Raw genomic sequence first — 11,681 nt, 5'->3', positions numbered from 1 at the left:
GTTGGTAGACTCCCCTTGAATGTTACTTCCTCCTCTTCGAAGAAACTGGATGGCTTTAGAATAAGAAACCTTCTAAATCGACTTTAGAGTTTGGCTCCTTTTGAGATGTCCCCATGGCAATTTCTGCAGTAGAAACAAGTTGTGTAGATCTTAATTTGCAATCTCGAGCGAAGTGACCATACTTGTCACACCTAAAACATTGAATGTGAGAGAGAGATCCTTCTTCTTCTTCGATTTTGGAGCAGAATTCAATTCTCTATCTCTATTCCTCTTTCTTCATTTGCCTCTTTCTCTAGAAGTATGTGTAGCAAGAACTTGATTTTCTACATCATGATAGTTTCGCCCAATTCCTCTTGCTGCCAACCTGGTTTCTTGTTGAATACAATCAACTCGAAGACGATCAAACTTCGGCAACTTAGATCTCCCACTGATGCTTTGGATAAAGGACTCCCAAGATTGGGGAAGACCATTTAGTGCCAACATAACAAGATCTCTATCTGCAATTATGTCCCCAATAGCACTCAACTGATCTCTTAAATCGACAATCTTCATAAAGAATGAGATGACTGAGTCTTCCTTATCCATTTTTACATGATGAAGTTGTTGTCTCAAACCAAGGACTCTGTTGGTATTGTTGATCTCATACAATCCTTTGAGTATCAAACATTTCTTTAGCTGAGTTCAACTTGGAGATGATCGATACTAGGTGATTCATCACCGAGTCTATCATGATCTTTCTAGCCTTTGTGCCATTTTTCTTCCATTGGATTTTCTTAGTATCATCAGAAAGCTCGGGCATATGACTTTCCACGAAATCAAGAAGAGTTGAAGTTTGAGGCTCCATCAAGCCTATCTTCTGCCTTGACACCGTTAACCATCTTCTTTTTCCACACAAATTCTCCTTCAAAGATCTGCCCTTAAGTCTGAAATAATTTGCAACCTTAGATCAACACTACTTTGCCTTCAAGATCTTCTCTAGATGAAAAGTTTACTTGACTGCTTAAACAAATATGATCAAATCTTTTCTTAAACCTGGCTCTGATACCATGTTAATTTTAGAATAAAAAATGAAGTAAGCATAAATACAACAACACATAGAGCAAGGAACGCAGCAGATACCCTGGGAAAACCCTCCTTCTCGAGGGAGAAAAACCCAACAAAAATATATCTCTTATATATTTGAAGAACAAGAGCAGAAATTTGCTTACAGATCAAGCCATACACAAGGCCGAATATCATACACTATGTATGCATTTGGAGATAGTGCGATCTCCTTGGATACACACAATAATGATACCTTTCCTTGAAGTGAATCCGCTGCTCTGAGAATTCGAACCTGTTGCTGAAGTGTGAATCCTTTGCTGAAAATATGAATTGGAGAATGAATGAACCGATGGTCAAATGGATTAACCTCACCTTGCTTATATATAAGTCTAGGCGACTACATTTCTAGGTCGGCCCCTAGAAAATAATAAAAATGAAAAATATTATTCATATGTCAAGGCTGACCTGCCTTGAGAAATATTTATTAAGAGAAAAATACAAATGAGTTAAGGAGAAAAAATATCTCCCGACACTATAACATTAACATTTTGAAAAATTATCTATATATGTTTATAATCAATTTGACAAATATTATATTAATGTTGTTTGATAGAGATGATGAGTATGATTAAGATTAGGTAACAATTATGGTTTTCTTATTATTCAATTAGTGTCAACCTTAAGATTCATTCATGATTATGTTCAATTAGGTTATAGTTAGGATTAGGGTTCAAAATGGTTATGATGTAGGTTATAGTTAGGGTTAGGGTAAAACTTAGTTTTATTGTTACAATTAAAATTAAATTAAGGTTCAATCAAGGTTATGATTATATGTTATATAATTTTATTATGATTCATTTATGATTATTCTAAATTTACATTAATGGTTGCAATTACAAGGTTATGGGTCAATTATAATTGATTTAATGATATCTCTTGACATCTTTTACATAGATTTCTCTAAATAAATGTATGCTAGTTTGTACTAGGATAGATATTTCTATCTAAAAGATATCATGTAATATTGATTTTGTATAATTAAAATATTTATCATATGTTTAGATATTGCATTTAGTTATTAATTTTTTAATTGGCATGTAAATGGTTGTCAAATTTATATTAAGGAGGTTTCATGAATACACAGATAATTACAATCCACTTCTTGTTGCTATTATAATTACACCTCTTGGCATGATAATATTTTTGAAAAACCAATATATGATTTTTTTAGATTTAAAAGAATGTGTTTTTGGTATAGATGACAAGTGCCAAGGGTGAGGGTAGTTTAAGGAACACAATACATTGTCATCATTGCACTTAAGAGTATGTCTTCAATTCGGCTCTAGACTCATAGTCACAAGTATACTTTTGAGCTCGTTATTGGGATAACGACCCTAAATTAGCTTCGTTTATTTGATGTTGGGCTCACCACCCTAAACAAGCTTCATAAATTTAACACCACACTTTTTTCCCCTAAATATTGATCCTCCCAATCTTTAATCTAATTGGTTTAGACATTAGTGAAGCCTTTCATTGTGTGTATATGTATATATATGTATATGTGTGTGTGTGTGTGTGTGTATATATGTATATATAGATATATAGATATATAGATATGTATATACATACATATGTATGTATACATACATATATATATGTAATGTATACACACACACACACACACACACATATGTATATACATACATACATACATATATACACATACATATACATATATACATACATACATACATATATACATATACATATACATATACACATACATACATACATATATATATATATATGTATATATGTATGTGTATATGTATATGTATTTACAAATATATATGTATATGTATATATATACATGTATATATACATACATATATGCACACACACACACACACACACACACACACATATATATACATATATGTACATATATATATGTATATGTATGTATATATATATATATACACATACACACATATATATACATATATGTACATATATATATGTATATGTATGTATATATATATATATACATACATGTATATATATATATACATACATATACATATATATATGTACATATATGTATATATATGTGTGTGTGTGTGTGTATATGTATGTATGTATATATATATGTATATATGTATAGATATTGTATGTATATGTATATGTATATGTGTGTGTTTGTGTACCCACCCCTATACAATCCATCATCCTTCATAAAACAACCACCCCCAACTACCCATACATACAATAGCTACAAATTATCTACCCTTGAGCCAAGACTCTACTCCTGTAGCAACATTTACAAAATTGACAATATTGCAGAAAAAACATATAATTTAAAACCCTCCAAGACCCACCAACCTTACCCATACATACCACTACTATGAATTACATGGTCTTGAGCTGAGATTCCACCACTGTAAAACATAATTTACAAAATTCACAAAATTTACAAAAAAATTAGATATTTTTAAGCCCTTTGAGATCTCTTTCTTCTCTATCCATCTCAATAAACCTTCACTTTGGATTTGAGCATCTTTCTCATAGGTGCTTGGCCAATCTCAATTTGTAGTGCTTGCTCCTTTTCCCAGTTGACAATGTACCTTTTCAAAAACTCCTACCCAATGTGCGCCTCCTTTTGTTCCTCTTTGTCACTCTTTGCCTTCCAAATGAAGAATGGTCACCTAGGAGGTGCATACTCTGCGACGTGTCTCCATTCACCATTCAGAGCGTTGAAACCCTCCCCAAGAACCACCATCTCCAATAGCCCTTCCAAGCCAAGACGCCACTCACTTTTAACCACTACAAACATAATCCACTTTGTAGTTTCCTTGTCCCCAAATTCCAAACACTATGCTAGGAGGAGTGAAACAATATCCATGTTAGTGCAGTAATGGTATTTTGAGGCCATATATAATCATCCCTCAAAATCATCTAAACCATTTGGAAGAGCACGGGATCATCGATAAAGAAAATGTTTCTCAGTCGATCATTCATGATCTTCCCAATGAAAGCCAATTGCTATTTCATAGTCCTTAAAGAGAAGTTTACCTCCATCACCACCAAACTTCTCTGCAACCTCCCTAAATACAATGTGAGAAAATCCATTGCGTGGCCACCATATAAATTTTCTTGCACACTTATTCTACCAAGCATTAATCACTGTAGTTAATGTTTAATGCCCTCACGTCACATCAATTCACCATTTGTACCTTCAATCCTAAAATTTGCATGTCACGAAAATCAAGACACCAAAAATCATCATTGCCCTCTTTTAAATTGCTCACCCATTTTGATAAGGTGTATGCCACCTTGTTTCCATCCCTTATAACATTAGATAATTTAAAATCTAAAAACAGTTTTAATTTATCCCTAATAACATTAATAATTTTATTAAGTTTTCAATTTTGAGCTTCTCCTTTTGCAATGGCGTGTACAACTATTTGTGAATCTCCTTCCAAATGCACATTTGGGATTGACATTCTACAAGCCATATTGATTGTAAGTAGATCTGCATTAGCTTTTGCTTAATTGTTCGTGTCATTTTGTAGTTTTTGAGCTCCAATTGCGAAGATATTCCCTAGTTCATCTCTAGCCACACAACCTAGTCCAGAGGGTTTGGGGTTGCCTTTCGATGCCCCATCAAAATTGATTTTAATCCACCTCATATCTAGCTTATAGAATTCTACTATTTCGAACTACTTTGAATATGGATTGGTAAATAAAGGCCCATTAATAGGTCATGAAATGTAACAAATGTTGAACTTCAACCCAAACCCATATTTGAGAAGCCTTGATTGAAGCAAAATTCTGAAACCTTGGTGACTAATTTCTCAATGTTAGAAAGAATTTATTCAATCACACAATAATAAAAACACTTCAAATGTGAAATCATACACATATACACTTTTGAACAAATATTTCATTCTACCAAAAAACTTACAAGGCAACCTACACAATTAATGCAATTCTTAGCTACACATAAATTCACTATATTCAATATGTTACAATCTCTTTATCTTGCTCCAATCTTTATACTAATTTAGCTAGAAAAATTAATCTTACATAACTCAACTTCACTTACAATTCATCATTATCACTTATAAGGACAAGATACAAATCTAAGTTTATCTACATTGTATATAGGCTTATTTAGCTAAATAAAAGACTCACTTTTACACCAAAAGTGAAATGCAAAAGAGTATCATTCAAACCACTATAATTTTATCATGCGTATTCACATTGAACTTGTGCATAAGTTCCTATCTGAGTTGAAAAAAAAAGTCAACAATCCTTCAAAGTCTGGAAGGAATTTTGCACCAACTTGTTAGCTACTTGTTGATTTGTTGCTTTCTAGAAATTAGAATGTTCTATGCCATTGCTCAATGTTATGTAGTTAGGAAACTTCTTCGGAGGCGTGGTCTCATTAAATGTGTTGGCTTGTTGTCATTGATGTCATAGATATGATTTGGTCCAGCATGTGTGTATGTGATTCAGTCTGGAAGTTTTCTTCTTTACATGATGTTTCTTTATTATGCAGCTTTGAGTTCGACATTTACTCTTACCGAAAGATGTTTTGGGTCCAGTCCCATCCAAACACGTCGAGAGCAAATTCTTTACAATGTCTTTTGTTTTGGTCCTATCTGGATGTGTTGGAGACGTGTTCTACAAGGTGTCCTATGATTCAAATTGGAAGCCAACATCGCATGGAGATATTTTGGTTGATGTAGCCTGTTGATAGTCTGGTCTCAACCTTTCTAGTAGACCCGACTCATCATAATAATTGATGCGGATATATATTGTCATCAGTGTTGCATGTTAAATGTATGGTTGTTGAAAGACATCTATTTGTGTACAATGTGTATTTTACGAAAAAAGTCTGTGGATGTAAATATTGTCATACGGATTATGTACAGTGAATGTATAAGATTGTTTTGTGCACCTCAAAGGTACTATAACCTATGCATATGTCAGATGCAACTCCAACAGTTCAAATTTTTGTATACTCTAATATCCGACAGTGAGCCATTTATATTCGGGCAGTGAGCCCAAACCAACAATGAGTTGTTTATATTCGGGTAGTGAGCCCAAATCGGTAGTGAGCCACCCTCTTGTACTGTGTAACCGGTTACATATTGCATTATTCCTGCGAGAACACTCTCTTTGTGGTTTTTCCCATATTGGGTTTTCCATGTATAAATCTGGTGTTATGTGTTAATTTTTTTTACTTCTTTTAAACTATGTTATATGATTGGTTAGTTAGAAGGTTTGATACATTCAAGGGAATACTAATTCACCCCTCCCCTCTCAATATTCCAAATATTCAACAATTGGTATCAGAGCCAAGTCCTTTGGAAGAGTTTAACCACTCGAAGGAGATTTGGAAAAGTGAACGTATGGATTTAAGTGAAGATCTCATCAATGCTCTTGAGGATCTTGAGGTGGTAGAAACTAAAAATAAAGATCTAAAATAAAATGTCCAGCTGGCTAATGAATGCATTAAGAAGAAAAGAGAGCACATCCAGAAGTTTAAAATAAGACATAGAGAAGACAGTGAGGAGCTTAAGCAAGAAAACAATACTATTGCAGACCTAAAAGACAAAAGTGAAGATGTGATGTCCCCTTCTAGTTGACATCAATCATCGGGGTAGATTATCCTATCATTTTGACCCTCATAGGCTAATGAGTGTGGATAGAGGGTCTTCTTCCATTGGCATCTTCTTTGGGATTCAGTATGCTTCGGTTTGGTTTTCATTTGGCATCATTTGGACTTCATTTCCTATTGTAGATGCCTAAAACTTGCCCATCTAATTAAATGAATTTTATTTGTTTAATTATTTCTTATTCACCTATTTGTTAAACTAAGGTTTAATTAATATCCCCTTTTCTTCTATCTACCCATTAATTAAATACAACATTTGATTAAATCCCTCTTCTTCCATTAATTGAATAAATTCTATTTATTTAATTAAATTCTCTTTCCACATTTTAATTTTAATTTACATTTAATTAAAATAATTCCTTGTATATAAATAAATCAAATTTATTTATAAATCCCCCCCCCCCCACCCCAACTTGCACTTTCCCACAAATGCAAGTTGCATTCATTTTGATTGAAATAAATATTTTTATTTTAACTAAAATCCTAATATCTCTCACTTGCATCCTGCTACAAAATCCACTTGCATCCTAAGCATCCTTCTGAATCCCTCTAATACCACTTAACTAGCCTTAATTCTTCTAATCATGTCACATCCCTAAATTTGGAGAAGTCACTTCTCCAAATTTGGAAGAAAGTCTTCTAAATGCATTAAAGGATTTATCCTTTTCAACAAGTTAACTTGTTGAGTTCCCCAAATTTGTAAGGTTCTTACAAATTTGTCTCCAAAGTCTTCCAAACCATTAAAGGTTATTGCAAAACCTTGAAGGTTTCTCCCTTCACACAAGCTAAACCTCCAAAGTCTTCAAAGAGCCTTTAATGCTCTTACAAGGCATCATCTCTTCACCATGCTAACCCATGATGGTTTGTCCCTTTGACCATCTTTCAACTTTGCACAAGAGTTTAACTCTTGGACAATAACCTTCTCCTTGGATAATAGCTTTATCCATTGGCTCATCCTCTTATGGTTAATCCCCCAAGCTTAATAAGCATCCAATGCTTACTTAACATCCTCTCAACCCTCCTCATGGTGGCATTTGTCAACTTGATATTAGATTGAAAGCCCCACATGGATTGATAACTTTCTATCCTAACCCTTCTCAAGCCAATTAAATCGTGGTCATCCATTTGACCAATTCTTCTATAAATAGAGCTTCATTTCCTCTATTTTACATATCCAAGTTTTTATGCATCCAGGTTATCAAGAATTTGCATTTTCCTCTCTCATAAGCTTAAGAATTTTAGATAACAATCACATTTTTATAGCATGTTAGTTTCTTTATCATATCTTAGTATTATCATAGAATCATCATGTTAGGATAGCATATCATATTAGCTTCATCTTAATATCATTTTCATGCTAGTTTAGCTTCATATCAATCTCATCATCTTGCACCATATCATTTTCTAGTTTCAATATCCATTCACATGCTAAGATCTAAGTTGCATTTACATTTAGATCTTTTATCACATATCCCTCGTTCTTTAGGTAGTCATCCTAGAGATCAAGTGCTCTTCCAAGCTGAGAGCCACCTTGATTTGAAGGATCCTTGGAGATAGAGAACAATGAGACGGATTTAGAGATTTTGTTTCACTAACTTGTTTATGATTCTAACCTCTAATATAATGTTTCATTGGTGTGCTTGAATTGTTTCTCATTTGCAGGATTCCATGCTTCTTGGCATACACTTTTGGCGCCCACCGTGGGGCCCAACCCCATTTTTAGACATTTCTAATTTTTTCTCTACTGGTTCACACACGGGAATTTTTTTAAAACACGCATTACCTTGGTTTGGTCATTTAACATCTTTTTTGGCGCATAAAATATTTCTTTTGGTGCATTTTATTGTTTATGTGGCACATCTATCAAATTTTGTGGCGCATATACCTATTGGTGTGGCGCATATGATGGATTGTGTAGCATATTTGTAGAATTCTGTGATGCATATGCTCTCTGTTTTAACACATATAAAACAAAGAAGGAAATTGTAACAGGGTCTAACACTTAGGCTTGTCTAGCCCACCAAATTTTCTTTGCAGGTTGCTAACTAGTTTTCCTTGTAGGTTTTCATGGTGGTTTAGTAGGATTTGAGGGAGATTAGTTAAATCTTTTTTTTACTTACTTTTTAAAAAAAAATTGGTTAAAAAAGAATTCACTTCCATTTTTCTCAAAGTTTAAAAGGAACCTCATTGCTATTCAATGCTCCCAAAAAGAACTTCACTTTTCTTTGGGTTGTAAAAAGAACTTCAACAACTTTTTGCAAAAAAAAATTGAAAAGAACAACAAGTTTCAAATTTTTTTAGGGAGATCATTGTTATTTGGGTTTAAAATAAACAAGACAATTTTGTTTTTCCAAAGGATAAAAAGAGCAATCCACCTATTTCTTGCAAGATTAAAAAGAACAAGCTATTTTCAAATTCTTGCAAAGTGATTTTATTTTGTTGATGAGGAATTCATTTCCTAAGCTTAGAAAATCAATTTCTTTTTGGGGTAAAAAGAACACCATGCTTGTTGGAGAAACATCTCCAAATAGGACTTAGAAAATCATTGATTTGAAAGGACTAAAAGGAACCATTGTTTGCATTGCATTGAAGGTGTTAGGAATATGCTCTCCCCTTAATTGGGTGATAAAAAATTCAAACACACCATTACTTGTTTTCTTTCAATTTAGCAAATAAGATACATCCTTTAGCAAGCCTGCCCTCCTGAGAAGCCCATAAGGCCGGTGAGAGGGGAACGACTTTATCGCCAAGTATTCCAACCCACTATAATCAAATGTGGAGGTTGATGAAAATCCCCTCCAACGGTTTTTCTTAGTGATTAGTTTTCTCCCAGTATCCTTGAGATATGTAAAGCCTTTGTTCTAAAGGTTGGGAAGCCTCTTGAGGGAGTTTATCACTGAAGACCAAACGGAAGTCTAATTATGAACTTTAGAACTAGAAGCCTCATCGAGTCAGTATCTAGACATTGATAATATCATAGTGCAAGGGTGGGGAAGAATCCACCCCCAAGACACTCACCATACATCTCCCAAGATAACAATTCAATTGAGGAGCAATCCTCTTTGAGTTAATTTCCAAACAAAGGCAAAAAAATGGGCGCCCTTTAGGGGATGACACGGTTGTTTGAGTTGAAGGAGTATCCAGATGTGGGCTATGGTATTATTGATGACCCTTGATTAAGAGTCTACTTGGTGTGTTTTCCTTGTGTCTAAACTAGTGAAAACATTGGGGATTTGAACACATCCTCAAACAAACATTGTTGGGAAAATAGTGTCCCAACCTTGCATTTACATGTGGTTACTATTTATAGTAAGTTTTCATTTGAGCATGAAATAGTACAAAATTCTCCCTGAAGCTTTTGGTTGGCTAGATAAGCATTCCGGTAAAGTTACGTCATAAGATCACAGATAGTTTTGAAGATATTAAATTTTTCATTTTGGAGGAGTCCAATGAAAGGTTTTATTTTGATTTTGAGGACTTTAGAGGCCCAAAAATACCCTGAAAAGTGGGTGTAAATGGTGTAGTGGTTTACGAGGCAATGGCGTAATTTGTGAGCTTTCTGACGCTTCAAACGGTTCGTCAATTAGACACACGGTTAACAAGTTATGGCCTTCGGAAGTTTGTACTCCTGAAATAGGAAGTATAAAATACATTGGACATGTAAATGAGTTGTAAAAAGGGAGGGACACGTCATAGGGCATCTAGAAGGGAGATAAGGTCAGCTACAACTTATTGGGTGGTTTTAGCCCATGGTTTTGTAATACCATTTGATGATTTTTGGTATTGTATCTCCTATATATGAGGTGCATGAGATAGAGGTTGGGTGTAAGAGTCTTATGGCTATTGAGTTACCTCTGAATCTCTGATTAGTGGTACTCCTGCGAAGAGTTTTTTCTGCAAGTATATTGTAATCTATTTTTTATTGTGGAATAATATATTGGGTTGATTTTGGAGGGTGGGGTTTTTCTCCCGAAAGGGTTATCCCCACTTAAATCATTGTGTTATGGTTTGAATGTTATTGTATCTATTTATGTTTTATGTAACTGTTGTGGTGATTTGTAATTTTTTTTGCATTACCCTCCTCTCAAGGTTAGTGTAGGAAGTTGTTCCGCTACTTAACTTCCTTCCAAACATACACTCAATGTTTAGAATTAAAATGACCATTGTCTTCATGCTTGTTGTGTATTTTTGTTAGAATTCTCAAAACATCTTGCAAAAAAAATCAAACATCCAAAAACAGTTGAAAACTTAAGTCAAAATTAGAAATAACACAGAATAGCGCATACAACCAAAACAGTGGCACATATAAAACATCTTGTAGTGCATCTGAAACATCCTGTGGCGCATCTAAAATATGTTGTGGCACATTTAAACAATCCTATATTGCATTTGATTAGCACATTTGGAACAAAGGGTTATCCAACAGAGATTCTTAGAATCCAAAAACAAATCTAAGTACCCTTTTGAGAGGTCTTTCATTTTTAACTATCTCAAACAGATTTTCATCTTCAAAATCAGAGAGGAATCAATCTAGTGATCATAAGTTTTCATCCAAATCAACATCAACATAGCATACCTAGTTAGGTATTCAAGTTAGTCAAATCAAGTTTCCAAAATTGGGGAACTTTATCATATCATTTGACACGCGTAGTCACAAAAAAGGGGGCATATCAAACCCTCTATTCAAACTTAGTGAGCTTGAGTATCCAAACAAAGTATTTGTTATCAACATCAACCTGTTAACAATTATCAACCTTGATCACTTGTATGACCACTCCTCAATACTTAAAGAGGAAGAATCTTCATCAGAAAATTGATTTGAAGAGAAAACAACCAAGCCAAGAGAAAATCTTAAAAGGAATGAAATTTCTCTACATAAATCGTAAAATCTTCCTAAAACATGGCACTTTCTTATACCGCTTTCATAACTATCTATGCGGTAAAGGAACTGAGT

This window comes from Cryptomeria japonica, chromosome 4, assembly GCF_030272615.1.
Source record: "Cryptomeria japonica chromosome 4, Sugi_1.0, whole genome shotgun sequence".
Taxonomy (NCBI): Eukaryota; Viridiplantae; Streptophyta; class Pinopsida; order Cupressales; family Cupressaceae; genus Cryptomeria; species Cryptomeria japonica.
Note: the sequence above shows the minus strand (reverse complement) of the source record.